The 24,762-nt window shown below is 49.6% G+C and overlaps 1 protein-coding gene across 6 annotated transcripts in view; it reads left to right on the forward strand.

Moving 5' to 3' along the window:
• Nucleotides 1-6,304: 6,304 nt before the first annotated feature.
• KTN1 (kinectin 1) overlaps nt 6,305-24,762 on the forward strand; it is a 71,906-nt gene continuing 53,448 nt past the window's right edge. For all 6 annotated transcript variants that reach the window (XM_032187869.1, XM_032187871.1, XM_032187872.1 and 3 more), the window contains exon 1: nt 6,305-6,380. The gene's annotated coding sequence lies outside the window, so the exon portion shown is untranslated. The remainder of the gene's footprint in view (nt 6,381-24,762) is intronic.

Raw genomic sequence — 24,762 nt, forward strand, 5'->3', positions numbered from 1 at the left:
CTTGCCCTGTGTCGATTGGGAGTGATCCCCTTACAGGACTGTGCTCAGGAGGATTTGAAATTGGGCCAGAGTCCAGTTTAATTTTCCAGATTCACAGGGTGATGGGAAGAAGGGCTGTAACTTCCCCTTTATCACCCTGTGCTCTCGCTCCATCCCTGCACCAGATGATGCCGCCCAGGTCGCACAGTGGTAAGGACACCTTGTCTTTGTCCCAGCCAAACTGGGGCTCTCCTAATCCCTGCGAATGACGGCGATGGGGGATTTGGCACTCTTTGCAAACACCGGTTTATTCTCAGTGTTCATCAGCTAAAGCGAGCATCTCCCATGCTTGCTGGTAGAGACAAGGTGAGGCCAACATTTGGTGTGCATCGACTGCTGGACCAGTGAAGAAAGCCACTTCTGCCAAAAGGAAAAGGGGTAAAGTGGCTGGAAAAGAGCCTTTTTTGCTGGCTTCTGCAGTTCCGTGGAGCATAATGTGCAATGAAGGCACTGACTGCCCCCACGTCAGGGTTGCTGAGAACCAGACCCAGAAAGCATTGCCAAAATCTCCTCTGAATGCCAGAGGAAGCAACATCAGTAAAAGCCATCTGTCTCAGCTGAGGGGCTGAATGGTGACTTTAGAACTGTGCAGTTATCTTCACTTCATTTTCCTATTTGCCCAGAGCAACTGAGTGATTAAGCAGAGGCATTCGGTGTGTGGTTTGCATAGAAATCCACTTCTGGCCCAGCCGTGCTCTTAAGGGTTCACGCTTGGTCTGTGGTGTGGGGGAGAGCACTTTGCTCTATTTTTATTTATTTTTTTTTCATTGTGTTGCCTTTAAAATGGCCAGGGAAGGCAGGGGAGAGCTTTAAACACTGGCTGACACCTTAATTGCTACCTAGCAATTAATGGCTACAGGCTTCCTTGGACAGCTCCCCCCCTGAGTGTCACACACACATATATCTGACACTTGGTTTCAGAAGTGCTTTTGTTAAGTCATCTTTCTAATTTTTGTGCCAAATGGCCTGTCTAGATTGAATTGCATTTAAATGAGGTGAGTGTGCAATGGATCATCTGACTGCTGATGTTTTCCCTCCGCGTTTTGTGACAAATTGCCCTAATGCAAACACCATGTCTCATACCCTGAACTTACTGCTCCAATTAAATACTGATCCTTTAAGCTTTATCTGGAGCAACAACACAGTAATGGCACTCAAGTGTGTTTGCACAGAAAAGCAGAGAGGCGTGCAGATGGCAGGTGTTAACAGACCTCTATTAATTTAGTTTGCAGGGGTCGCAGCAACACTGAAGACATGAGCAATGGTGCTAGGATGCTCTGGGACCTCCGGTCCAAGCTCTCCAGGAATTAGAGCACAGCCTGCGATGCCTTCGCTGCTGTGTCAGCTGAAATATACCAGCACAAGAGTTTTTCCTGGCTTATCACGCAGGGGAGGACGGATGAATATTGTTCAAACACCACGAGCCAAGGAAGGGTGCTAACGGGTCGCTGAAATCCCAGTAAAAGTTACTTTTGTCTGGCTGCTCAGCACGATGCAATGACTGACACTGGAATGAGTCCTCGGGGCGCGCAGCTCAGTGATTAGTCAGTTCTCATTACCACTTCCTCCGATTAACGGCGAGCAAATCAGCATGCTTGAGTCAACAGGGACCTCGGGAGAAACCCAACTTCCCCAAAACGCTGCCAGATGTCAGCAGACGCTCCAATCCCCCTGCCTTGACCTTTTTGTGCCTTAACATGTAATTAACTGTTAAGGCAGTGATGTTGCTGTCTCTCTACCCCTTCTGCTGTAGCCTGCCAATGAACATCATTAGCGGTAACGAAGCAGTACGGGTACAGCTCGGCGGGCACATGCTGCTGCAGAGCATTGCAGAAACCCAACCTTAAATCATTTTGGGCTTTTTTGTTTGGGTTTTCCTTGTTCTCACTTGCTGCTTCTGCAGTTTCTGTTAACGAGAGCATGTTTGATTGGGTTGTGGCACTCGCCTACTGACTCCACGCTTTCCTACGCCTTAGCTTCTATGCTCAATGTATAGAAGAGGAATGCAAGTTATTTTTTCCCCTACAATCCAATATATGATTATGGAAAGCCTTAATATCTTTACATGTTTTTGGTGTCTGCATGCTGTAGAAGCAGCTGACTGGTCTCAGTGCCCTGCCTGATGAAGGTGTCATTTTTTCCTCATTTTTTTTTTTCTTCAGCCCACTTATCTGTGGCTTGTCAGAAATAATTAAATGCTCTGATTGCTTTGGCCTCCCTTCAGTGGGTATTTGCCCAAGTCAATAATACAGGAGCAGCTCTGCTGAGATCTGTTTGCACTCAGCACATTCAGCAGGGCTCAGGTAGAGCTAAGGTATTCTCAGCAAAGTTTTCAGGAAAATTGGGAACCCAGATGGGCTTGTGTTGGGGAGGGTCCAAAGCTGCCTGCTTTCTAAACACAAATCATGTCAGAACCATTGGGCTTTGTGTATTATCATTAAAAAGTGCTCACATTTATCCCCAGGTATTTTCACAGTCCCCTTACCCTCGGAGTGGCGTGGGCAGTGCTGTGACCCCAAACAAATGGAGTGTACAAAGACAGATGGCTTAAACACATTCCTAAATGCAGCTGGCGTAGACCTCTTACACCTCTCCCAGCTCTCACCCAATTTGTTAATGGCTGTGTTTTTCCCTGTAAGTCAGTAATGCTTTTCTCTGTGACTTTTTATAAAGGAACTTCTAGGCCTTCTTTCGGTCCCTTGGGTGAAAACAAAAAATCGGCCTCTCTTCTGGTGCCTTTCTATCTTCCCCTGAGCACCTGAGATGCTTCTTAACCCTTCCTTTCCCCCAGGACTTACAAACGGTGTGATTTTCGGGTGTCTGAGTCGAGACACAGCATGGGAGGGTGCTGAGCTCACTAGGGAGAAACCTGCCACCACCTAAAAGATCAGCTACAGAGGCAAAGAAAAGAATCCACGTTCATTTTAAGCATGAGGAGCTAAAACAGCATTTCACAGCAGGAAGTACAGTGAGCTCTGGCACCGCTAGGAATTGTTGCTCGATCTCACAGGTGATCCTTCTGCCATTCATGGGCTGTCTGCTCAGACCAGGCATTTACAAACAATTCAGCCAGCTTTGGGAGGCAGGTGCCTGTTACCACCAGCGGAGGCAATCTGGGGACCAGAGAGCAAAGTCGCCCTGCAGCGTGACACTCGTGGCACCAGGCAGATGACCACATCCCTTGGGTAGCTGCAGAAAGGATGTTTTAATATTAACAAACCCCATAATGGGTCGTCTTCTTCTTTCTTTATTTATTTTTATTGTTGTTGTTGTTTTGATTTTTATTTTCAAAGAAAAACATCTTCATTCCTTAGGCACTGATGAAGAGTATTAATTTAAAACCTATAGTTCACACACACACACACATATATATATTTCATATATAGCTATAGTTCAATGTGGGACAGTGTAAACAGCACCTGTAAACCTGAACTTTGAATGGAAGAAAAGATGTAAACTGTTACTGGGTTACACCAAGTGAAGTGTTTTACAGCAGGAGAGGTACTTTAGGTACTTTCTGTGTCATTTCTTCATTTGCTTTGCTTAATGATGCCCGGCTCTTAAAAAATCCTCTTCTGCTACAATGCTACCAAGAAAGAGGCAGAAAGAAGAGGAATATTTTAAAACTGCTTTGAAACAGAACTCCCGATGTTAATTCAGAGGTTAATCTTGCGTTGCTTGGAAAGCTGCTTTTCTGCCCAGCCTCCCTGTGATCCCTTTAGCTATATCTGATACTGAGGGTTTGAAAACTCCAGATTAGAAATTAAATTCCACCTCTGTGGCCCAGCCCCGATGACCCATGGAGTCACAGAAAATAGGGTTTCCTTTACAGCGAGCTCTTCCAGGGAAAGCTGTTGCTTTTTTTTAATTTTTCTTTTTGAAAATGAGTGGGGATTATTCGGTGAAGGCTGATTGCAGGCCCTGGTCTTGCAAGGATTTGGGTGCTTGTTTTATTTTGCTCACACGTGTTAGCACAGAGGAGAGTCCAATGGGCTCCAGCGTGTCTTAGGGTGGACGAGGCGTGGCGGCTGTGGCAGGCACTAACTGTTGCTGCCAGACTGGGTGTAGGATCTGTGCTGCAGGAGCCAACATGCATGCTGGTCAGGTGTCTCCTATGGGAGCAGCAGCCGTGGCAGGGGAGGAAAGGGGTTTCCCAAAGGGATTTCCCATTGGGACTTCCTTTTTTATCTTTTGCAAAAGTGAAAAAATTGAGCAGCAGTATATTATCCTTTTTTTTTTTTTTTTTTTTTTTTTAAGTGAGCTCTGAGGCAGCTTCTAACCATTCACTTTATTAGCTGGCTTTTCTGTAATACAAAATGTGTCCTTGGCCATCTCAGCTCCATTAAAAAAAAAAAAATAATAAAAATATATATATATAAACACTGAGATAACATGTGGATTATGTGGATTTGTATTAGCCTTGTTGATTTTGGGTCATTTACAATGCCATGTTTGAGTCTATTCTTTTTTATTAGGAGTTTTTATGCTTATTACAGGAGTTCCCAGAGTTGTTTCTTCTGACAAATGCTGCTTAGGACAGATGTGTTTTTATTCCCTTACAGCTGGATTGAATCAAATGTCTTTTTCTGCATAGCTCGAATTTCTGCAGTGGGGTTATTTCTCATTTACTACTCTGAGAACAAAGTTGTAGCAAGCTCTGTGACTTTCTTTAAGCAGAAGTTGAAATCTTTTTGGTGCACGTGCATGTGATATATTAATTTTCACTTCCCACCAAGTGTGGGAATTCACGCTTGTAAACAGTGCAATGAAAATAATGCAAATAAGCAGAGGCAAAGAGAAAAATTTGGTCATCATTGTTTTTCCCTAGCCAGGAAAGAGAGGCTGAATCAGCGAGGTGTTGAGACTTGCAGGGTGCTCATTTCTGGCATCGATAAGGATCTCTCATGCTCTCCTATAAAATGCTAAATTAGCAATACTCAGCCTCTCTGACTTCCAGCCCCACTGAGCACACAGCTTGTCTTCCTGGGCCTGCCCTGAGTCCACAGGTCTGAAGTACTTTCCCCGCAATCTGAGGAAGCAAAAATCCCGACAAAACCAATGACTTGGTGCTCCTGCAGCATTTCAAAACCCTTTTCTTTTTCCCCATGAGTGGTTGCCTAATGTGGCTGGGATTTCAGCGATGATTTGCATTATTTCCTCCCTGCAGTTGGGGTAGGCAGCGTCGTTAGCCTCGCCGGCTGATTTGCACAGCGGTCACTCTCCAGTGAGTTTTGCCACCGGGTTTCTCAGCCTGCAGTAATCTGAACAGTTTATTGCCTTACGCACCGGGCGATGATACACAACGTGTGGTTTAAAAGCATTCTCCAGTCGGCACCACGATTGCCTGCATGTTGCTAAAAGCAGAAGAAAATAATAAAAAAAATGCACCTCCTGCAGCTGAAGCACCTGGCTCTGCACTTTTTGACTGCAGTGGCTGCCTGAGCGATGCCAAGGAGCAAGGTTTTGCCTTAAACTTGCACCTTGCAAGCGGGCGGCGTGGATGCTGCCAAAAAGAGTGAATTTCCCTGTGCACACAGGGCTGATTTATTCCCTGTTCACGTTTGGGGCTGTGACGTTGAAGGTGAGAGAAACCTGCTGTGTGAGCACTTTGGGACAGGCATACGTGAGGGTGAAGGAAAAGCTGGGACTTTCACAAGTCTGACCCCACAAAATCTCTGTAAGGTTTTTGCTGACTGCAGCCCTGACACATCCTGGTGCATGCTGCGCGCAGGGCTGCTTCTTGGGGGGATTTACATTACAGATCCAGGCAGTTTTGAGGCATTATGTGAAATTTAAGGTCAATGGGCTTATGTTGATAACTAAACAGGAGCAAGAGGGTACGGCCAGACTACACACTGATGTGTTGGTTGCTCTCCACAAGCACCAAGGCTGAAGAGTGTCAGAGCCCAGCTTCCCCTGCACCTTCCCTGCTTTCCCCATCTGTAAAATGGGCACAAAAGGCCCTTTTTGGAGCCTGCTGTCCACAAAGTGGGAGGCCGTTTTGTGCCTTATGCCATCCCCAACCTGGGGGTGTCTGCGTGAGGGGATCTGCGTGAGGGGACCCTCAGCGCGCCCCACACGAGTGGGGGACCCCATGGGGGGGCAGTGGGATGCATTTGGGGACCCCTAGGAGTGGAAGGGGAGCGGCGATGCCGCTCCTTTAACAGGAGGGGAGCCGGGAAATGCTGAGGACGTGCGGCACCGCCTCCTCCTCCTCCTCCTCCTCCTCCTCCTCGTTCCCCGCCCGCTCCCTTCCTGCCAGCCAGCGCCGCGCAGGCACCGGCCCCGGCTCCACCGCCCCGGCTCAGGCCCGGCCCCGGCTCCACGGCCCCGGCCTGACGGTGAGTCCGGGGCTGGGGGGTGAGGAAGGGGGAACCCGGCCCCGGCTGCTCGGGGCTGGGAACATGGCCGGGGCCGGGCCCTGCCCGCGGCCTGCAGGGCGGGCCTAGGCCTCGGCAGGGGCTGCGGGGCAGGTGCGAGGCCGGGCTGAGGCCTCAGGGAGCCGGGGGGGGTTTGGGGTGTGACTGCGCCAGGGTGGGAGGGAAGGAGAGCGGTTATCTGGCCGGTTATCTGTCCGGCTGTCCTTCTGTCTGTCCGTCAGTGTTTGCACTAAATCACCGAGACACACCCAGGGCTGTGGGTGCAGAGATTTGCCTCAAAAACCCGCTCCGGGGGTCGCCCCCCGTTTCCATGCTGTGATATCAGGCACCGAAACTGGAAGGGAGGCAGCCCTGTGGAGCCTGTTTTCCGTCAGGCATCCGAAATTATCCCCGCTGCAATGGTCCTTGGGGTGCTGATGACCCAGTGAGGTGCTTGGGGTGCTCCCCAGGCTCTCCCCCGTTGGTCCCAGCCATGGGTTTTGGGGCTGCCCCACAGCCCCGCGCTCCTCCTTTATGGCACTAATTCCAGCCGGGTAAAACGCTTTAATTAACTCGGTGCCTATTAGGAATAACGTAGCGTCAGGCCTGTTCCGCGTGAGGCGATTTTAAGTGCTACTTTCTAGCGATCTGCTTCTGGCTTCTCAGTTTAACCTTTTTTTCAAGGCTGTGCTGTTTGAGATTACAGACGGAAAAACCTCAGGAAAAGCATTTCTTGCTCTCTGGAAGCGAGTAGCGGGAGAGGAGTTGAGTTGATACTTTGCTGTAGTCATTTGCTGTTTAAAATCCTCTTTTTTTTCCCTTTCTTTTTAGTATCTCTGTTGCTGCCTCTGCCCAACAATGCCCATATGGTGTTTAGCAGACATAACTGACAGGTCCCATTTAAAATCTCCTCGTGTATGACAAGGCAGAAATCCCTGGCTAGAAACTCGAAGTGCTGGGGAAGCAAAGAGGGTTTTTTTGGTTTGTGCACTCCACGTTCTCGTAGATACTTCTCTTACCCCTTTTTCTGGGGGGCTGGCGAGCGTCCTGGTGCCTGCTTTGGGCTGGAAGCACCCCTGTGCTGTGCTGCCCGTAACTGCGCTGTAATTCCCGTCCACGAGCAGGCTATGCAACTCGCTTTGCCACATATTTTTTCTCTTGCCTCATGTGCTGATGCTGCTTTCTGCGTACTGTGATTAAAATAACTTTTGTGTGTCGCTGCAGCGGGGAAACGTTGGGGTTTGGATGGAAATGCTAATGCTCTGTTAGAGTTATTACAGAAAAGCCTTTTTTTTGTTAGATTTTTTCCCCCCTTCCTTATCTAGCCAGTCTCAAGGAGATGCTTTCTGCTGTCAGAAATAGCAGGAGTAGGAGGATTTGAAGTATACAATTAGTTTTTAATTTGATCCTTTATACCCCGCTGTCATAAAACCCCTATTTCAGCTAAATTAGCTTGCTAATCACTTTGTTTCTCCAACACCTTAAAGGAAAAGGAAAGGCTTGATTAAGCCTGTGTAAAAACTGTGGTGCTACTTGGTTGAGCGTGGAACAGCTTTCACTTGCATCATCTTTCTGTCTGAGATGAGATGATTCTGGCTCATCTGGCTCAAAATTGTCTAATCATTGTGTGAACATCAGTACTGTAAACCAAAGGGTTAACTGAATCCTTCAGGAAACAAAATTCCCTGTGAATTTCAGAGGTTATGGACCCAGATTAAGTGTGTTGTTGGCTGAGACCCTTACTCATAAGGACATGGGGGGGAGAGGACATTTGTTTTATTTTAAGCATCGAGCTTGGTTGCTCCTAATCCCTTCCTCCTTTGCTGCCAAGACACCCACCTCTCGCCATCGACTGCGCTGAGAGCTTCAGCTCCCAAGATTCATTCCCTGGCCGTGCCCAGATGATGTGCCTGGTAGGTCGAGTGCCATCCCCTGGAGTGGTCTGGGGGAGAAGAAACAAGATAAAATTGCAGGAGGAGGGTAATCCCTGCTATTTGCTCCAAAAATGGAGCCAGCAGGCAGCCGGGCACGAAGCTGGGAGCAGAAGAAAGCCCCTGATCGAGTTTAGTTTCTGAGTTTACAGCAAACATCCGTGTTGTGAGTGCCGCTCGTAACATAACTGCTTCTAAGGGGCAACGTGATCGGTTTATTCCTCGCCGCCGTCGCTGCAGGAAAGCTGCTCCAGAGCCTCCTCCAGGTCTCAGAACAATCACGGCGTTTCCAGCCTAACGTAGTTTATGGCCAGTTTGTATAATCTGTGTGTGTTCCAGCACTGCCGTTTGGTTTAAGCAGTTGTTTTCCCTCCCTGAGGTAATTAGAGGGAGCAGTTGTATCCCCTTGCAGCCACTTGTTTTGATAGGTTAAACAAGTCAAAGTCTTTATATCTCCTCCTGCTGTTCCCTCGGTGCTCTCCTCGTTTACTTTTACCATTCAAAACCTTTTTACTAGAAAAGGGAGTTTTACGGATCTCTGTTTATTTCTTAAGCTTCCTCCTCGGTTATGTTGGCAACTCAGCAGGACTGGACTGTTCTTCAAAATGAATGGTTTGGGGGCTCTGCTCCCTGTGCTAACCTCTCCAACTCCTTAATATTCTCCAGGTGAAGGCTTCAGACCCATGAGACAGGCAGGTGCTGGGCAAAATCTGTCCCAGGCAAATCAGCTCTTGCTAATGACTCTGCATAAACTACGGAGGTGAGAGACTGGAGAATTACCAGGCCGTGACGCTTGGGAAGCTGTTTCTCCTCTCGTCATTATACAAGATGTCCAAAAGAATGAAACACACCATGCCTTTAAAAAAAACAAACACAAAACACAACTATTTATTTATATTTTTAGAAGCTTAAATGCTTCTTCCTGTTCACGTGCCTGAACTACAGCTGGTTGCAGAGAGGTGGCTGCTCCTGAGCTTTGAAAGCTTTCCATTTCTCGCCAGAACGACGCCTTTACAGTAATTTTGATAAGATGCAGACTTGTTGATGCTTTCTGAAGGTTGTCTGTGCTCTCTGATTTGGGAACGCTTCTCTGCCTGCCAGTGCGGGCATTGTCTGAGCACGGGAGGCTTCCCCCCACGGCGCTTAATTGTGGCTTTTATTTCCAATTAGTTTGGAGCAGGAGCAGCAGCGGCTGCGTCGATACGTGCTGCGTGCTGAACCAGGCTCCTGCTTCTTCCTGCGAATCGAAGAGCCAGGATTTAGCAGCCCAGGGGGCTCGGAGAGCAGATCCAGGTGTTGCTGGATGAGGTGAGGCAGGGTGCAGGCATCTGCAATTGCTCCACAAGCTTTTTTTTTTTTCCCCACACGAGAACAGAAGCAGCTCCTGTCCCAGGTTTCCTGCCTCTGAGCTCGTCCTCTCCTGGTTGCTGCTACCGCCCGCGTGTGGGAGTGCTGCACCCTAATTAGATTATATTAGAATGAATAAGTGAATCTGAACAAATGAGCTTATGGGGGCACTGTCAGGTCAGCTGCGGCCCTAAAAATAGGTACTGAGCGCAGGACAGGCTTGGTGCAGTGTCTGTCGGTACAGCAAAATTGAATGGAGATTGCCTGTGAATGCAGAAATTCTGCTGCCTTGCTGTCTCTTTGGCCAGGGTGCAGCGGTGTCTTGTTGGTCCAAGAAATGTCAAAAAGCCCTGAAATTTGGGCGTTCTTTAGTCGAAGCTCGGTGGGATGTCGGAAGGGGAAAACTATGGCTGTGGAAACTGTAATCATCTGAGGTGCTAAAGAACGCAAATCTCATGATCCTTTTTAATGCTTCCTGGCTAACTAAAGGTGATTTTTTTAGTAAGGCTCTTGTACTGTGAAAAAACAGGGAAAAAGGAAGAGCTTTCTGCAGTAACTATGCCTGTGGAAGCTCTGGAAGGTTTCTTCTAACTCTTTCTAACAGGAATCTGAAGGATATTGGTTCTATCAGATGCAAAAAAGTACTTCAGGAATTCCAAGCCTGAAATTTTGCTGTGCAATGTGTGGGGGAGGGACAGGAACAGTAAGGTGTGGGGTTAATCAGGAGGAAAATAACGACTTTTCTGCAGCTCTCCCCCTTGTTCTCTGTAACACGCTTTGTTTTCCTTGGTGCTTTGTGTCAAAATTCACAGCTCTACGTTCCTGTTACCGAACAGAAGTAGGTGAAGCTCCTTCCCCTTTTCTCCCCGAGAAGACTTACAAATAGCAGCTTTCTTTTCCAACTCAGCCTCATCCCGGCTTGCTCTGAGGCTGCGTTAGGACTCGGGGAAAGTATCTGTAAATTAGTGGTGGCGAGCTGCTCATTTCCTCGCCCTAATCAGCCCTGTTGCAAGTAGCGTTGCCCTCCGCCAGCATTAGCAGCTAACTGCTGCTGTCACTGTCAGGCGTGCAGGGATTTCCGTGCTCCTGAGCTGCTGATCTAAAATTTAAGATTACAGGATGGGAAAAATGCCCCTTGCTAACCCTCTGGGAGGGGATGGAGCCTGCTGCCCGACAGCTCCACGCCCTCTTATGCCGTAGAATTGAGGATACAGAGCAAAACTTCTCGTTTTCTTCAAGGTGTAGCCGACTGAGGACTTGAGCATCGAGGAGGGCTTATTTTTTTTTATTGCTGTGTCAGGAGGAGGTGCCCAGCAAAACGTGAGTCCTCATTTTTCGGATCGCAGGTGTTAACCAGCGAGCTGACCTTCTCGGGCCGGCTGCTGGCTGGCTCGCTGAGCGTTTACTGGCTGACCTGGGGAGAATGACGCCTGCCTGCAGGATCCCCCGGGTGTTGAAGGCGTTTAAGGGCTGGCATATTTATGCCCGTGATTCATGGTGCTTCCAAAACCTCTCCAGCCCTCGTCCTGCGGAGGGGAAGTGAGCAGCCGCGTGCGTAGCCTCTCGCTTAGCGGTGCCACCCAGCAGAGCAGCGTGAGCTCAGCCTGCCTAATTTTGGGCTCATTCTCTCACTTCCAAATTCTTCCTGCTTAATTCTGCGTTGCTGGCTGATAGCATTTACTCTCTCCCACGTGGACTTAGAGTGGGGTGTTTTATTTTGGGGGAGGGACAAATTTAGCACTTCCTGCTCCTTTTTGCGATGCTCAGAGGTGTCTTTTTGTCTTCCTGCGACCACATAGGAAGGAAGCTGTCGAGCTGAAGAGATGAAAAGCATCCTCTCCTCTAGCCCTCATCCAGCCACGGGGAAAAGCTGCCTCCCCCGTGCCATGCAGTCCTGCTGCTGGCCCTCCCCGGGGGGGTGTTGCAGGGATGCTGCTGCTCGCAGGAAAATATGAGTGGCCTCGTAATCCATTTGCAAGTGCGTGGCTGTCGAGGCAGATGACGACTAAGCTCTTGCACAAGGTTCAGCTCTTTGGGGAGAGTGCCAGGATTGGACCAAATCATGACTGACTGATAAGGGAGCCTGTAACGCGAGGCAGCTGAGAATTGTGTTGTTCCTGGTATAATCTGACCACTGGCTATGACTTTTTTTTTCCCTCCCCTCCCCTCCCAGCCCGTTTGTTGGGGAGTTTCGAGTTGAAAAACCTTCATTCAGAGAGAACAACAACAACAAAAAAAAAGAGACCAACCCAGTTTGTCGGAGGAAGTGAGCAGCTCCCAAGCCTCTCGTGGCGAGCGCCCGGTGGCAGAGGTATTTCAAGGCTCTGACTCAGCCCTGCTGCACGTCGGCTCTCCTCGTTTTCGGGTCGGGTGGATTTCTTCCTGCTGGGAGCCTGCCCTCTGCCCCCTCCGTACCGCTGCCAGCTCTCCGGGGCGTTATCTGTGCGCCCTGGCATGTGAGGAGGGTGGAGGTGCCTCCCTTCCCATTTCACTGAAGGGAAAGCTGAGGCAGGTGTGTGTTTTAAGCTGAAAATGAATCCCAGCGTGGCTTTTATTTGAGGATTATCTTTTTTTTAATGGTACAAGGCGCAGAGACCCACAGACAGGTTCGTGAGCCAGCTGCAGCATCGCTTCTGCCCTTCTCTGTCCCAGCTGAGAGCAGCGTGAGGGCAATCCCCAGCCTCTCCAGGAGCAGCTCCAAACCTGAGAAATGCTCTGGGTTTAGCAGTGCTCTGGTAAAAGCCTCCACCGGGGCCAGGAGGGGCCTCTTCTGCCTCGTTTAACTCGATGTATGTGGGGAGGAGGGCTCAGCACATCCTTCTGCGGGACCAGGAGGTCTCTCGGTGGGTGTGATGCTGGGGAAAAACAGAGTTGGTGAGCAGCGTCCTGTGTCACACCTCCTGACCTTTGCTGCTGGGAGCAGGTGTGGCTTTGGCTGCTGATTTGATTTCTTGAAAGCTCTGCTGCTGCTTTGCATCACCTGCACCACCTCATTTTGTGTCCCCAGCCCTGGTGGCCAAGGTCCTTCAAAGCCGTGCTTCTCCACGTTCAGACCGGGACCGGAGAGGAGGAGTTTGCCCTAAAAATGTTTGCTGAGAAGGTGTCCTCGCCAAGCGTGGACAAATAAAAAGCATTGTCCAGGTAGCAGCTGAAAATCCTGGGACTACAGAGTTTCAGGGAGGTTTTATGGAGGGCGTGTTGGGGTTTTGTTGGGTGCTGTGGGCTTTCCAGGATCAGCTGCAGGGGAGCACTTCTGGTCCTCGCTTGTTACCTCCACTTAAGGTCACTTCCCCGTCTACAGCCCTGCGCTGCACCGCTGCCAGGATTGGGTTGCCTGCTAAATTTAGTAAACCTCTTTACAGCTTAGTGTGTATGCAAAAATGGATTTTTTTTTTTTCAAGCAGCTCCTAATGGGTTACAGCCTGCTACGAAGCGAGGCTGCCCCGGCACGGCCGGCAGAGCACCGGAGCAGTTGTGGGGTGAACAGGTAAACTTGTTTTCCCCACCTCAGTGTGTTTCAGCACATGCATGGATTTGGTGAGCTGAGGGTTCCTGAGGCACGATTACACCTTGCCTAATGCAGGCTGAGCCAGTTATGGGGTCACTGATGAGTTACTCAAAAGTTTTAAAACCTTGAGAAGGTTCTGGGGGAGGCGTTTCCCTGCCTCGACCCCCTGGCTTCCCCCCTTTTTTTCCCTGCTGTTTGAGTGTCAAAGGAAGAATTTCTTGGCTTCTGGTGTGCCTGTTTCTAAGGTGATTTCTTAATCTCCCCTCTCCGTTGCAGGCCATGGGAGCAAGAGAGGTGCAAGCTGAATTGCTTCTAATCGCTTACATCTGGGTGGTTGCAATGAAATGTTAAATCCTCGCATGCCAGAGGAGGAGCAGAGTGTGGGACAGTAAAGCGAGGGGAGGGAGAACGCAGGGAAGCATGAAAGAAATGACCTAAATTACTCCGCATTCCTTCTGCTGAGCGTTTTTAGGTGCTTTTTAAAGCAAACTGCCATGGTCTTAAGCCTATGTTTTAAGGAAAGCTGTGGTTCAAATGGGGATGTGCTGCTTGTTTTGGGGGAGATGTTGGGGTATTGATTTGAATTCAATACTCTGAAAACAACTAAATGTGTCTTTGAAGTCACTGTAAGAAACTTTTATGGGGCTGGCTGTTATGGCCAGAAGTGGAGGCAGCCAGAAAGCCCTCCGAGATGCACTCTGCACGCATCTTTTGGGGAATTTGTTGTCACCAAGTCCCCGATGTTATGCTGAGTGTAGGATTAGGACCGGTAGGGCTGTCTGAGGGCTGCTCAGGGTGTGCTGGGCTCAGGGGAATGGCAGTGAGCCTCAGCACGGCTCGCCTGGGGAACCAGCAGCTACAGGAGCAAAGTGGTTAACAAAAGCTCCTTCACAGCACAGCTCAGGTGTAATTAAACTGTGTTAGGAAACACTTTGGAGGAGCTGTGCTGGAGAGACTCATATGCTGCTGGTGCTGTGTGCAGGGATTGCTTCTGAAGCCTCTTCTGCTCACCAGCCATCCTGAAACTTTTAGCTAATATTTCCAAGATTATCGACAGCATTAAAGGATGTAGCCTGGCTATGGAAGTACTTTCCTGTTTGCTGTGTAACGCCTTACTTCAGGATAAATTTGGAGTTACAGCTTTGCCACTGCCTCGTATCTGATGTGGAAGTCTTGGTGATGGGATCCTGTTCATCCTTTGGGCAAATTCCTGCAAATTTCTGCTGGATCAAAGTCACCAGGTTGGTGCTGTAGTCCAGCAGCTGCTGCGGTCCAGGTTCTGTCCTGACCGTATCTCCACCCATCCCCTGTGTTTGAAGGGTTTTATAAATGTGGCAAGAGCAGTGCTTTCACCTGGCAGTTGATTATAAATGTAATGCAGGTGTAATAAAATCCAACCCTCTCTTGCAGGTGTTGTTCTTAACAGTGTGACCGGGACTTAAAACCCCCTGATTGCTGCTGGCACAAGACTTGCATCAGTCCCAACGTGTTCCCTGCGGTCCCAGGGCTCAGGTTTGCCCCGTAGCTGAGCGGCAGGAGCTGTGAGCAGCCGTGTGGCCAGGTGAATTCAACCACGGAGCTCTGCAGGGTGGCTGTAGGTACCCCACGGCCACGTCGAGCAGCTCGTTGTGTTGAGGACTGAGTGCTTTTTTCCAACTTGCAGTCAAAAATGCATTCATGGCTTAGTACGTGGTTGTTCCCATGCCAGCATTGTCCTCTGGCCTCAACCCCACCCTGCAAGGTACGAGCTGGAGGAAGCTGATGGGCTGGGTATGGCCCCTTTTTACTGGGGTGAGGAGTTCAGAGCAGGGGAACGCCACGAGAGCGAGCGGTGCCAGCTCGGCCACGGCTCCTTGGATCTCTTTTTTTTTTTGCCTCTTCCTGAACCATGACTAGGGTGGATAGCACTGAGGGCAAAAATAGCCGTGCTGATGGAGTGCTTACCCAGCTGTGTGGGCAGCAGAGGGGCACCGCCGGGCTGGGGAGGCTGACAAACCCTACTTGGTAGCTGTGCACGTTGAGGAGATCTCTATTTATGATGCCTGTGTCAACCCAGAGGAACTTTGACTTCTCTATGGCAGGTCCGCGTTCCTCCTCTCGTCCAGCCTCAGCTGAAGTCGCCCTTTCTCAATCCTGGGGTTGAGAACCTACTGTACACCCCTGAGTGTCAAACCCTGGACTCATCTGAAAACTTTTTACCATTCTGGACTTCGTTCAAGTGATGGAAACTTTTTTTCCCAGTTTTTTCATTATGCTACAAGCGGTGAGAAGGGCAAAAAATCTTCACTGCTGATTTCCTCTGCCTTTTGAGGTGAAGAATTATCAGGACTTGAGCTGGAGATTTAGCCTGGGACTGAGGTATAGTGGTCTCGTTTCACGTGCTGCTTCGTGATGCTCTAATTTAGCTAAATCCGTGCCATGTTTACAGTAAGTTTGATGCAGCAGTCACACTTGGTTTCCCTTTAGAGAAAACTGAAATCACTCAGCTGCTTCGCCATAATCTGGGCCATAAATAATAATATCTTCTAACTCGAGGTAGTTAGGAGAAACCACATGAAAGCAGCTGTGTCTGATATGATTCACAATCACTTAGAAGCCTTGATTTCCCCGGGTGAGTTGTTCACAGCTCTCCTTTAACTTGTTGCCTCTTCCCAAGGCAGGGCAATCGGCCTGCTGCAGGAATCCAAACAGAGGGAGCATCGCTCTGCTGTCGCTTCTCCTCTCATCCTCTGCTGTTTAACAAAGGGATTGTTGAGTCACAGAAAGGTTAACAAAGCACTTTTTTTTTTTTGTCTGTGGTCCAGTTGCTTTGCAGAGCCGTGCCGAGCAGCAGACTGAAGAGAAATAATGGGGAAATCTTGGTGAGGGAGTGACTGGGGCTGTCGTTTTGCAACGCCAGGGTGAAGACCTGCTGCAGCTTCGTGCTTCCAGCTGCCCGTAGGGTGGCTGATGGCAAAGCTCGTTGCAGGAAGGTTAAATATCAGTTTAAGTATCAGATTAAGTATCAGAGCTGGGGGCAGCTGAACCATCGCAGTTGGTCCGACAGTGGCTTCCCATTTAGGACTTGAAATGGTTTTTATTATAATGAGCCTTTTGGGCTTTGGCATCAGAAGAAGGGCGGATTGTAGTCCTTAATTACGAAACAGGGGGAACAAATTGCGGTCGGACGGCCAGGCAGTGCTCCAGCAGCGTTTGTGCCGGGCCATCCCAGTGCACAAATGACCGTCGCGGGCTGTTGCTGAGCTGATTTTTTTGGGTTGCTTTAGGTAAGGATTGGGAAGTTCTCGTTTTGAGTTCATCACAAGAGTCCTTCAGGCTCCTTGAGCAAACGCTGAGCAAATCTGTCCCCAAAAAGCCTCCAGTGGAGGCAGGGAGTGTGGGGAACGTAGCATGAAGAAGAAAAAAAATTAATAAAATTAAATCTTTCTGTATTGGGACACCGGTTTGGGCAGGTGCTGTGGCAAAATAACCACGAGGGAAGGTTTGAAGGCGAGGTGCTTTGGTGCAGCCCGGCACCTTTGCCTCGTCCCTTCTCAGCCACCTTCCTGCGGGGCTCTCCCTGCCCTTGCAGCCAGCTCAGGTCCCCAAATCGCCGAGGCATTTGCTGTGCAGCAGCAGGTGGGTCCAAGGCAGGGCCCCAGGTGGGTGTTTGGGTTGTGCAGGACGGAGGGAGGTGGAAAATCCAAAACTCCTCCGCTGGCCTGAGGCTCGCTTCGTTTTTTTTTTCCTCTTCCCTAGAGCTGCCGAGGCTACGTGGTGGCTGGCATACGCATGGGAGCGCATTCTCCTGTTGGGAATGTTAAAAATACACGCTACAATTTTCCCTTTCCACATACCAAAATGTATTAATGTGCTGGTGCTTTGATTAGTCATTTCCTTTTTCCTTTGTTCCTCTTGCAACAGGGCAGAGGACTGCAGGCACATGCTTGAGTGAAATCTTTGTATGGTTAGGAAATCTTGTGCTGAATGGATTCTCCTGGGCTAATACCTGCCTTGGCAGAGGATGATTTCTGCTCTCGTCCGTCAAACGCACGCTTAAAAATAAGTCTGGATGAAGTTGTTTTTAACGGGATTCACACTAAAAACGTCTTTTGATTTATTTTTATAGGGAAAAGAAATTCTAGGATGAGCCAAGTTGATACTTTTTGCTAGGGATGTGATTTATTCTCGCAGGAAAACGGTGTTGGGTTGGGTTTTTAGAGGAAAACTTGCAGATTGGCTCGTTGTCTGCCTCCTATCCCGTTGCCTCCCCCTCCCCACGTTCACCGTGGGTGGAAGCTTTGCAAAAAGCCCTAATGGGACACTGTTAGGGCTCGACTGTGGGACTGCCCTGTGCCTTTGGGGCGTGGAGGTACGAAGGTTAATCAATTCTGCATTGCCCCGAGCCGCCTGCCAGCCCTTCAAGGTCGGAGCCTCTCGGCTTCTCAGTTGTCCCCGCTGCTCGCAGGATTTCTTCTCTGGTGCTTTGGCGAGGAATTTGGCGAAAGGCTGTGCTGCTGGAGACGTGCAGGACATGTGGTAGGTTTAAAATGGCATTTCTTGTGCTTCTGGAGGGATCCTAGGGAGCAGGCGAACACATCACTGACCGAGCTGGCTGAGGGCTGGGTTAGGAAGCCGCTCGGAGAAGCAAGCAGCAAACGAGGACAATTTAGTGCAGGTATGTGCAAACTTCAGCAATGCATCCCCAAAACTAACTGCTGCTATGTAGAGCTTCCTCGTTAGCAATCTGTCGTGGTTTTCCTGTCTCTGAGGACGTCTGCCTTGCCCTCACTTCAAACCGAAGGCTGGTTTGTGCCTCCCAGGAGCATAAAATCAGAGAATATCCCAACTTGGAAGGGACCCATAAGGAAGGATCATCAAGTTCAACTCCTGGCACCACTCAGCAGGCACGGGCTGCGGTGCTGTGACCACGAGGAGCTCGTCCCAGCCAGAAACTGGGGTGCAGGAGGCTCTGCTGGGATGTGGCAGCCTGATGGAGAGGCCGATAACACGCTTGGGGCTTTTCCTTGACTGGTTGCAGCTCTGGTGTATAAAAAACCTGTTTTGTTTTTTAAATGAGCCTCCCAGTTCTTGGATTCCATTCATAGTTTCACAGCAATCTGCAGGGGGAAAAAAAAAAAAAAAAGAAAAGCTGGGCTAAGGCCTTTTCCTCTTTTGTTTCTGTCTCCTTCTCTTCCATTTATTTTTTTTTTAATATAAACAAGAGAATATAATAGAGAAATGTATGTTTGTGTAGCCGTATTTACTGTATACACTGGAAAGGGGAAAAGCTTTGGTTCCAGCCGTTGTTCTTTGCAGCTCACTGTGAAAGCACGAGTGGAATTTGAGTACTGAGAAGCTGCTGCTTGTACCTGCTCTGCTGTCCTTGTGGAGGTTGAGTTGTGCCTGGAGATGATAGGGGTGTAGCAAACCCAAATTCATCAGAAGAGCTGCCCTCCTGGCTGAGCATTTCCCTGCCTTTTTTTTTTTTTTGGCAGAGCTGTGCTCCAGGGCTGCCTGTGCAGCCCAGGTGAGAGCAGGCTGGGAACAGGGAGTCAGACACCTATTTATTCACCAGGCAGATAGCAAAAGGCCTTTCTTGGGGCTCTTAGTGGCTTTAACGTGTGGAAGTGGCTTGTGCAGACCACGATGAACTTCCCAGGTGATTAACCACAATAAAACTAGGTGTGGCCTGGTTCTTGCCTCCCATCCAGACACATAATTTGGGTGTTTCTGCCTTGCTGACCTCCAAATCCTGGCTGAAACCTGTGCCTGGCTCGCGCTGCTGGGCAGCTTGGGGCTGCAGGGGACCCCTGGATGTTGAGCAGCCACATGGCACGCAAAGCTGCTCTTCAGGCTGGTAATCCAACCTCAGCCAGCTATTAATCTGCTAGCTTTGTCTCTTATTTTTAGGAGGTAATCCTGCTATGGCCTTGCGTGATGTGCCAGCAAGGCAACGCCACGGCTCGGTGTTCCTGCAGAGTTACAAAGCCACTTCATGGTGGCTGCCCATTGCAAATCAGCTGAGCAGCGCCGTGGTGAGAAGAGCGAGGTTTATTTTCGAGCAAATCGGTATTTTGAGAGCGTTAGAAATGCAAACTTGAGCATTTCCTATGATGTGGTTAAAAGATGCAGCTGGTCCGTGGGGCTGAGCGGTGCGCGGCCGGCTCCCCTTGCCTTAACATCAGCAGAGCAGCTCCTGCTGCTGCATTCGTGTGGCTGTTTTTTTTATTTTCTTTTGCTGTTAAGCCTTACTTTCTGATGTAACACGGCAGACAGAGAGCGAGAGACACAGCAGGGGATATTTTGGCTGTTGGGAGCTCCTTGCTGTAGTGACCTTGGCGGCTATCGCTGCCGGCGGACCAAATCGGAGTCTGTTAATCTCCACTTGCAGGTTTCTCCGTCTGCGCGATCGCAGTGAGTATTTTTCCTCCTTAGCTTGAGAAGTTTCACTTCCCAGTTCCCCCGTACGGAGATGTGAGCAAGAAAATTAAGAGCTGGTGAGGATCTGGTCCTGGCTTGCAGCAGAAGGAAACGCGTGCCTCAAATCCTGCCTGCTCGTGCTGGGTGTGCACAGCTCAGCTCAGGCGGTGGGCACAGCACGTCCCGGCAGGAGCTGGGAGGGAAGGAAGCCTCAGGGGCTCCCTGGAAGCAGTGATGGGAAGAGGCAGATGTGCTGGGTGATGCCCAGAGCCTGCTCCAGGTGGAAACCACAACTTTTGGTCCCGTACGGGCAGCTGGGGAGAAGGTAAAGAGGTCTCCAAAGGCAGAGGACAGCGCGTTAGTGGGTGTGTGTGTTAGGATGTGGTGGTTTCAGGGGGAAACCTGCAGTCTGGTGGGGGTGAGGACGCTTTGCTCTGGCCCTGATGGCATTTCTCAGAGCTGTTTTTGATCCAAAATAACTTCCTCTTGCAAGAAATGTTTCATTTTCTGAAGATTCTTCAGTCCTGAGTGATGCCGATATCGTTACGCTCTTGTTTCTTTGCACCAACAGCCCCGGGAGGCTTCACCGAAGGGGTCTGTGTGGTTTTGGGGTGAGCTGCAGGAATGGAGGAGGGAGTGTTTATCCCCAGGTAAATGCAAGGTTTCACACTCTGCTTCTGCTGAAGTTAATTCTGGCTCTGGGTTTTATCCCATCGGCAGCTGCTGCGTTTTTCCAAGGTGTTGACTGGAAAAATGCATTTAAAAAGGGAAGAGGGGGGAAAAAAAAAAAAGCAAAGGCTTCTGCTGAAGCAAAGTTACTCTTTTCTGGAGTATAATAAATAGTGTGTCTCTGTTAACTAACATCAAGCAGAGCCCAACAGATGGTACAAACAGCGGCACGTTTGGAATGGAAAATATTTACCTAGAGGGTATTTGCAGCGCCGAGATTGTGCTCTGCAAATGGCTTAATTGTATCAGCCTAATCAAGTGAAGAGTGGAAAGATTTATTGACAAGCCTCCCCTTCTTGCTGCGAACACTTTAGAGGGGGTTTTGAGCACTGTTAAGCTTGACTTGAACAGGTCTCCTTCCCAAATCAGGGTTACTTTAGGATGTGGCAGGTTTAGCTTGTAAATTCAAGTGGCTGAAGCTTTCCTCTTGCTGTATAAATCGTGCTGTCGGGGCGAGGGTTTAATTGCAGACCTCACCTTGCATTGCTGGTCGCTGTGCTCCCCCCCAGGTGGGAGTTTTGGGAGGACTGCTGCCAGCAGAGCGTGGAAGGGCAGCTCCAAAGGTGTCTGAAAAGCATACAAAAAAGTACAAAAATAAATGGGTTAGAGTTTGCCATCTGGGTCAAAACTGGCAGGGCGACAGATCTTGGTTTTGGGTGCCTCGTGCGTGCCTCTAAATTGTGCCAGCTTTAACAGTGAGCTGTAAGCAGATGGTGTGAGCTTCCTGGGAGCTGTGCTCCTCCTGCCACAGGTGAGATGCGTGCAATATCTCAGTGCCCTGTCTTAAAATGGGGCTCGGGTGCAGTCCCTCCTTTGCAGGGCAGTTTTTGGGAACGCGTGACCCTTGCGCAGGAAGGTGGAGGTGGTTGGGTCGTGCTGGCTCCCTCTGTTCCCATTGCTGATTACCTGCAGGGGTTGGCCAGGTGTTAACGAGCTTGGAGCAGGTTTGATGAGCTGAAATCCCTGCCTGCTGTGACAGCTTTCACTCCCTGCCTCTCGCAAAGTCACATTGCAGGGGCTCTGCTGCCTTCAGCGTCTCGTCTCGGGGCACGAGGAGCACACCTTGTGTTTTTCTGTGCCACCATAGCACTGCTTTAAATAGTGTTTCTTAATTATTAAGTTCTAATTCTGCAGACTTTGCTAATCTTGTACCAATGCTGTTATTAAATGGGGTTAACCCCATCTTTAGGGTTTCTGGCAGCCTTTCGTCCTAGGGCTTGAGCCCTGCAGCACTTTAGGTTGATGCTCTGGGGTTCCTGGAGCTGGTTCCAGCCGCCGTGTGGATGCAGAGCTGCTGTGCAGTGGCTGAACTTGTTGGATTTTAAAATCTCGTTCCCTTTTGTTACCAAACCCTGATTTCCCACAGGTTCCCTCTTGTAGTGCCCAAGTTGCTGGATGTCTTCACCAGGAGCCCTGCAGGGAGATCAGTTTGGGAGCGAAGCTGTTCCCGAGATGACCCTCTCACGCAGCTGACTAGTAGGAGCTGTGCTGCTAACTGTGCAGATGAAGGGGAAAACAGTGTTCGTGTTGTCTCCTCGAGGAATTTATTCAACGCAAATGCTCCTCTGAGGCTTTTTGCTGTGCTCCCAGTGCCTTGAACACGAGGGGTTTTATTTAGTCCCCTTGCCGGCCAGATGCCTGTGCCGTGAGCTGGGTGTTAAGCCCAGTATCACGGGGAAGGCTGTGCAGAGGCTGCCCCAATACCTGTTTTTTCCCCCTGATTTAACATTATTTTATTTCAGAAGCACAAACCCCCGGCGGTTACACACATCTCGAGAGCCAGGCGTTTAGAGAAGCGGTGCTGGTACCGTGCTGGGGCTGAGCTCCGAGTGACTCATTAGCCAGATGGAGCCCTAATTTATTTCTGTCTTCTCAAGTAAGTGAATCCCCTGGACCCAAACTGAACGAATATCCCGTGAAATGTGCTTTCTGTGCTGAGTGAAACTCGAGAGGTAAATGCAGAAAGCCGGGGGTGTGTGGGGAAACCCAGGCCAGCGTTAACTAGCGGGGCAGTCAGGTGCAGGCACTGATGCTGCGCTGGAGTTCAGAAGCAGTTTTTGTGGCACGGGCTCTGTTTGGGGGAACAAAAGTGCAATTCTTTTGTTTAAAATGTTGGACTGAACGTGAACAGAGTCTGTGTGTGCACTGGGACAGATGTGGCTTGTTCCCAAGGGACCGGTCCTGCGTGGCATGAGAGGTGTGAGGGCATCTCGTGTGTCTGCAGCTAGCAGGAATATGGGGAGTGGTGGAACCGGGTCCTGGTGAGCATTTAAACTCACGTGGGAAGGTTTTTAACTTCATGTAGTGTTCTCTTTCTTCTGGTTTAATAGGAGGAGCTTCTCTGTCCTGTTTCTCATAGGGCAGCATATGATTTTTTTTCCCCTATAGACTGCTTCTCTCTTCCTAGACGGTTTCTCAAGGCAATATAGAAGGATAAATGGGAATGGAGAAATTCCTTGAGTAACTGCAGGTTGTCAGAGGACAGCCCTGTGTGAGGCAAACCCCTGCCTCTTTGCCCCGTGGCGAGGGTGTCACTTGGTGAGGACCTTGTGACACCTGCCCACAGACCCCAAGGGTGATGCTTAAACTCCCTTGTTCGTGCTGGGCTGGGAAACTTCAGTATTTCTACCAGGTCACAGCTTTATCCCAGCCATCCCGTACCTGATGCTCCCTTTGGGGATGACTCAGCCACGCTACAAACCTTTCTGTAGCTTTTTGTGTTTGCGTTCAGATCATCAGAAAGATTGGAGCTTTCCCCAGCTTTGTGCACACCCCTTTGACAAACAAAACACAGGTTTTCGACAAACAAAACACAGGTTTTCCGGGAGCAGGCTTGCTTTAATTCCAACTTTGAAAGACTTTTTGGGTTCTGGTTAAAACGTAAAGACAAACTCTCTTGCCTTTATTTTTTTAACGGGGTGCTGGGAGGTATTTCAGGGCTTAAGCAACTGGGAACCTGATCTCGCCGTGTGGTCGGGCTGTGATCATGCCTGATGCCACGTTTCGTGCTTTTCCATGTCAAAATGACAGCAGCTGTGTACGTCTCGGTCCTGCCTTGGTGGCCATCCCATCACTCGGTGCCTCCGTCCTTTACAACATGTAAAAGGGTCAGTGCATGGCCGGCTGCGTGCCCCGGTGTCTGTGGGGCAGAGCTGGGCACGTTGGGGGCTCCTTGTGGTTCGGTGTTGTAATTGGGGCAGTAAGGTCCTGTAATGATCAACCTCATCATGTTTGTGAGAAATCTGCTTCGTTACACATTTTCTTTGGGGCTTAGCTTCTCCTGTAAGCACTCAATATTGACTTTGGCTGCAGCAAATTTTCCAGATCTGTTTCCTTCAAGCGATAACTAATATTAGATCACTTCGTACAGCAGGCTGGTTTTATGAATCACTTTGAAAGCTCCAGCTCAGTTTCATGCATCCGTGCTTTTTCTCCCCAAAAGCAGAGCTTTTCCTCCCTCACAGCCCTTGCAAAACCCCGTGCCTGATTCCAGCTGCGAGCCCTTCCAGCAAGCTGGGCACACGGAAAATAAAACACACAACCTGGGAGGAGACAGCGTTAAGACAACTGATGAATAATTAGTGCATTGAAAGGTTAGCCATTTATTTTGATAACTTAATAGCCAAATTAGAGTTCCCACTCCTTGCTCTTTGTACTGCTCAGTGCCCTGTACAAATAAATTGTCTCCCAACAGGGCAGGATGGCAAGCTGACTTAAAGAGCAGCTTCTAGCACAGCCATGAGATGTTTTTTTTTTCTTTTTAAGGCTGAAGTGTGATACTAGAAGGTATTTAAAGAGTAACCTTCTGCTCAGAAGCAAGAACCTGTCCTTTCCTTGTGCTGCACAACGTCTCTGCCAACTGCAGTCCCTGGGCATTCAGTGTACACGTCTATTTTCTTCTAAGCAGTGGTGGCAATACCCCAGGCAATATAAGGAGGAAATTCTTTGCTGGTGAGGCACTGGAATGAGCTGCCCGGATGAGCTGTGGCTGCCCCATCCTTGGAGGTGCTCAAGGCCAGGCTGGACGGGGCTGGGGGCAGCCTGGGCTGGTGGAGGGTGTCCCTGCTCGTGGCACGGGGTTGGAACTGGGTGGGCTTTAAGATCCCTTCCAACCCAAACATTTCAACAAATATAATTTAGAAGTGTGGGGCAGTTCCCCCTACCCTTTTTTGGGGTCATCCTGCTGTGTGAACTCTTGTGATGGGAGACACAAGTCGGGTTACATCCCTTGCCTTTCATTCCCAAGGGAATGGGTTTCCCAAAGGGCACTTGAGTTGGAGTGTCCTCTTCTTGGTGTGGAGGAAAATATGGTTGAAGCACGTGTTTGCTGTGGCAGTTTTCAAACTGAGTTGGTGAATCAGCAATTGTGTGTGCTTAGTTGGAATTTTGATTGTGTTTTTCAAGGATCAATGCCTTTTTTTCCCTTGGAACAGTCTGGTTTGAGTTC

This window comes from Aythya fuligula, chromosome 5 (assembly GCF_009819795.1).
Source record: "Aythya fuligula isolate bAytFul2 chromosome 5, bAytFul2.pri, whole genome shotgun sequence".
NCBI lineage: Eukaryota > Metazoa > Chordata > Aves > Anseriformes > Anatidae > Aythya > Aythya fuligula.